Raw genomic sequence first — 5,389 nt, forward strand, 5'->3', positions numbered from 1 at the left:
CCAAGTTGTGTATTTGAAAAGAAATCAGCAACATAAATTATAAGCGCCAGTATAACTATTTTCAATTTTTACTATTAGTATTTAATATCTTCATTCTTATAAACTTTGTGGCTAGATTAACAGTATCTCATTCCTCTTATAACTTAAAATCCTTCTCTTAGCAAGGACACTATTTTTCCCTGTGTGTGTAGGTCACTTGTAGATCTGCAAAAAATGTACTTTGCCCAATTTCAAATTACCAGTCAGTTTTTTTCTTGTTTGATTGGTCACCATTATCAAGTTCTAAATTCTTTCCTATATTTGGGTGTTTCTGGATTTTCTATTCTGTTCCATTCATTTATCTGTCTCTGCAACTGTTAATAAATGATTAATCTGTGGAAATTAATAGCACATTTGGAAATCTAGAAGAGCAAGACTTCTTCACTCCATTACAAAACACAGTAAAAGAGAGATACCGTGTGTAACTCAAAAATTTGAAAACCTTAATACTTTTATTTGGCTTATGTAAAATTGATAAATATAGGAGCTCACATTTTCAGAAAAATGAGTCTTCCTGTTGAAAACTATAGTACCATATACCCACTTCAAAGTTTCCTTCTAAGTTCCCTGAGTAAAGGACACATAGATGTACATTGACATAAAATGGATATTGAATTTCACCTAAAGATGTTTTGGCCCAGAATTTGATACAGTATGTGAATTATGTACCTTTCTATAACGTATATAACAATGTTTTAAAATGTGTGCATTAAAAATAAAATACTGTATATACTTGTGTTAGTTAAATAGCTAAAATTGGCAATAAAGTGTTCTAGAAGGGGAATCATGAGTGGACGGGGAACGAGCTGAAGTTTTGTTTTTGTGCTGCTGCCCATGAAGATGGCCTTGGCATTGGACCCCTCCCAGGTTTCCACATCCCAGATGCTGCGGAGCCTGCAGGGTGGACAGCCGGGTGCCCTCGCTGCCAGGAGTCCGGGCTCCCGCCAGTCTGGGAAAGACGTTTCCCCCACACCCGCCTGGCACCCAGGCCCAGGATGGCCATTCCATTACCTCTTCTTTCTATCTCTGGAATCTAAGGCCTTTTTCTTCAGTGAAAGGATCTGCTCCACTTTTGCTACGTCACCAGCGCTGGCAGCTTGGTGAATTTTGCTGAGATCTTTTTCCCGGATGTGGCACCATGGCTGTAGGAAGGCGCTGTCACCAGCCTCGCCTTCCAGGCCCACCCTGGTCTTGCCATGGTTGCTGGAGGGGCCGGAGGGCGGCCCAACCTTGTTTCTCCCGAAGCAAAAGATCTTCCTCATGGTGGTGGCTTTGGGCTTCGGAGGAACCTCAGCTCACCCCCACCTCCCACCCCACCCCCTTTCTTATTCCCCGCCTGGGGAGCCCAGTACAATCAAGACAACCTGATCTGACCACGACCTCTAAGGAAAATCTCGGTTTCTAACGACTGACAGGAATAAATTGCCAGGAAGAGCCAAGCAGCGCCAAGCACAACCAAGCACAGCCAAGCACAGCCGTTAAAGCAAGTGCGCATGCGCATCAGAATGTGATGTCACTGCGCATGCGCACAACTGCCAACTGCCAAATCATCCCCTCCGTGAGGCTTCTCTGGACACGTGGCCTGTTTGGGCTGCTCTGTCCCCACTGCCCGCGTGTCATGCACCTGCGCGGGCTGGCTGGGCTCGCCCCGGGCTGCCTCAGCATCCCTCAGTGCGCCACCCACCGGGTCTATGGCCCAGCAGCCTGACTGAACGCACAGCTCGTGCCTGCTCCTCCTCACCCAGAGTCCATAGCCAGGGGTCTCCAGTGCTGGGCCCTCGGCTGCCGCTGGGGATGGAGGCTGAGCAGCCCTTGCCAGCCTCTGTGCAGCCACACCTGCCTGGCTGTCCAGCAGGCTTGGCCGCTTCTATGGCAGGTGGCCGGTCTCTCTGCTACTGGCACGGGGGCGGCTTGGAGGTTGCTGAGCCGCTGCTGCCCTCTCCCTTTCAGTCTGAGCTTTGGGCAGCCAGTGAGCTTAGAGAAGTGCCTGCCATAGCTGATGGCCAGAGGGACTCCTTGGACCCCTCCTTCAAGCACGCCCTGTGGCTGGTGTCAAAAAGGAGAAAGCAAAGGTGAAGAAAAGTACATTGAGGTGGTGATTAACAAGAACCTGAAGCTGGAACACAGTGTTAACTCCTGTAAAACAGTCCCTTAAGTTCAACTTTGTGGGGAAACTTTTGGGCCCACATGGCAAGTTTCTGAAGCGTTTACAAGAAGAAACTTTGACAAAAATGTCCATCCTTGGAAAAGGTTCCATGAAAGACGAGGTGACGGTGGAAGATTTGAGGATAAGTGCAGAAGCAAAGTACGTCAAAGTACTTCCATCTCCATATTCTGTCACTGAAGTGCCTACAGAAGCTTATGCCTGGATGACACATGTTTTGGGAAAGCTCAAATAAGTTTCTCATCCTGGACTATAATGATGAGGTGAGGCAAGTACAGCTCCAGGAATTAATACATTTGAATGATGGTTCAGAAAATGCAGATCTTCCAGTGGTTGGAGGGAAACCCGCCTTGGATACAAGAGATGTACCAACCCCAGCAATTACCAGAGGAAGGGGAGAAATCGCAGCCCAGCTGGTGGAGTTCGTGTACCAAGAGGGACACCAACTCCTAGGAGAATCCTTTCCACTCCAAAGCCAGTGAGTTGCAAAAGAGGACTTTCTACTCCAAGATCAAGAGGAGTGTCCCCAACTGGGTAGAGATCACCACCACCACCCCCAACATAAGAGAAATAAGGACAATATGACTAAGATGATGGAGAGGGCACCACTTATGATGAACAGAGTTGCGATTCCTATGCTAACAGCTACAGCACCCCAGCCGTAAGTTGTGCTGATTACTATGTTATGGGCTCAGACTCTGTGAGCAGACTTATGATTCTTATGGGCAAGAGGAGTGGAATGACACAAGACATGAGGGACTTGTTTACCGGAACAGGGAAGGACATGTTTACAGAGAACATCCATTGGCAGATACTGATTGCACTGTCTGCTACTGAGAAACAGCCAATCTCCACCACTCCTGAAATTGTTGAAAATAATTTCTTCCCTCTGAACAATCCCTTTTTAAATGAATAAAAAATGCATAAAACCTGAATGGATGGAACTTAAAACTACTTTGGTGAAGCATCATCCTGTGCAGAAAAAAAAAAAAGATAAAATTTTATTGTTTCCAGTCTGTCTGAAAGAATAGGTTATAAAAAGGAAAACAACAACTTTGGTTAACTAGTGGGAAAAAGATGAGCTCCCCTCCCACTGATGCTGATGCAGGGTGGCGGAAGGAGGCACAGTCATGCTGCTGGGGGAACACACATGCATGGGTGACACCAGGCAGACATCTCCAGGCCAACAGAACTCAGGGACCTGCAGCACTTCTGCAGGACTGGTTGGGGATACTCTCGGCATCAAAGAACATTCCTGAAACACGAGGCCTCAGGGGCTCTGAGCTTTTCTGAGGAGGTCACTTAGTCACTGTTCTAAAACTAGAGTTACACTTGAGGGTAGAAGGAATCCACAAAAGTAACAGAAGACAAGTTGGCTGCCTTGGGGAGATGACTGGGGTTCTACCTGGGGAGCTACTCAGGGAAGGCTTCCTGGAGGAGGTGATGGTGAGACATTGTGAAGTAGGATGATGAGAGGAGGACACTGCAGAGGGAGGGCAGTTCAGAGGTCAGAATAGAGTAATAGGAGAACAGGCTGCTCCTCTCTCCGGGCTGGTGTGGAGGTCTGCAAGAGAAAGCAGCATCAGACGAGGCTGTCCCCACAGTATCCTGGGCTGCCTCCTGGAAGCGTGGATCTGGGATGGAGGGAGGCGGGAGCTGCAGCCTCCTTCCCCGGGGGTCGACTCAGGGAAGACACATGCCCATCTGAACAGCACAATTCTATAGGCCAGTGGTAACCAAATTTTTGATCTTGCTCCACCAAGAGTAAAAAATTATTACATTTGTTATACTGTATTTAAAATATATATTAAGATATAAGTGAGAAAACAATGGGAAGAAAAAAATGAGTACAGGTGGTTTGGATATTTCCTTCTTGTGCCCCAGCAGGGGGTCCCCAGCACACCCACTCTGGGACTCGCCAGGAGGCCCTGCACCTGGCCTGCCACTGGCCGGGGCCGGGGGGCGCTGGGAGAAGCCTCGGCCTCTCAGGGATGAGGGAGTTTGCCTGTTAAAGTCAGAGATGAGTTCAGATGATTTCCATGAGGTAAACCACGGCTCTGATTGGGGACCCTATGTCAGCAGTAGCCCTGCTTCTGCCTCCTGTGCTCTGTGTGTGACCATGTCACCTGCCAGCCCCTCCACCTCTTCGCGGGTAAAGGCAGAGGCCAGGGGGGACCACTCAGTGTGTGTCAGGCTCACAGGGCACGGAGGAGCCATGGGAATGTTTGGGGCTGCAGGGCTGGAGGTGTCTGGGGGTGGCTCGGAGGGTGTCCTGGTCTCTGGAGTGAAACGAGCTGCTTATGAAGCTCTTCCGGCAACTCAGCCCTGAGGGAGGGAGGGAAGTCAGAGTACCAACAGGGACTTGGTGTTCTTGGCCACAGGGGAGGAGGGAGGAAGAGAGCCTGTGTCCAGGGGACTATAGGGGCCCTGGCCTTGGCCCGAGGAAGTGACAGTTGGAATGAGGGACAGATGCCCAGACTGCTCTGGGGGGCCAGCTCCCCATTCATGTTGAGGGCTCTCAGCTGAGTCCAGACTTGTGGTGGGGGATTGCTGGGTCCCACCCCTGGAGTTTCTGACTCAGTGGGCCTGGAGTAGGGCTTCTGAATGTGCCTAACAAATGTCCAGGTGATGCTGCTGCTGCCAGTGCAAAGACCACCCTGTGAGGACCACCGGGCTAGAGGAAGGCAGAGTGCAGAGCCATTTTTGTGTGTGAGAGTGAGAGGCTGCTGGAAACTGTGGGCCAGGTGAGCTGGGGGCCCTGAGGATGCTGGATGCCAGCCAGGGCTGGACAGAGTGGGGGGCTGTGACCAGTGCTGGACAAAGTGGGGGCCACAGTGAGGGCTGAACAGAGTTGGAGGCCATGGCCAGGCCTGGACAGAGCAGGGGCCCATGGCCAGGGCTGGACAGAGTGGGGGCCTGTGGTCAGCACTGGACAGAGTGGGAGCAGTGGCCAGGACTGGACAGAGCCTAGCAGTGAGCCTTTTTAAAAGCCCCCTGGGTGCTCTAATGTGCAGCCTGGGCTGAGAACTACTGATGCCATCGAAAGCACCACACTCCGTACGTGAGGCCTCATTCTCATACATAGTCACACAAAGCTGCATGGGACAGTCCCAAAGCATGGGCACAGGCCGCTGTCTCCAGGTGACAGGAGGAGAGAGATCTGCACACACTAAAGCCTGAAGGATG

At 50.3% G+C, this 5,389-nt stretch overlaps 1 pseudogene; it reads left to right on the top strand.

Moving 5' to 3' along the window:
- Window positions 1-1,908: 1,908 nt before the first annotated feature.
- Window positions 1,909-3,040, top strand: LOC123622235 (annotated as a pseudogene).
- The last annotated feature ends 2,349 nt before the right edge of the window (window positions 3,041-5,389 follow it).

This window comes from Lemur catta, chromosome 17 (genome assembly GCF_020740605.2).
Source record: "Lemur catta isolate mLemCat1 chromosome 17, mLemCat1.pri, whole genome shotgun sequence".
Lineage (NCBI taxonomy): Eukaryota > Metazoa > Chordata > Mammalia > Primates > Lemuridae > Lemur > Lemur catta.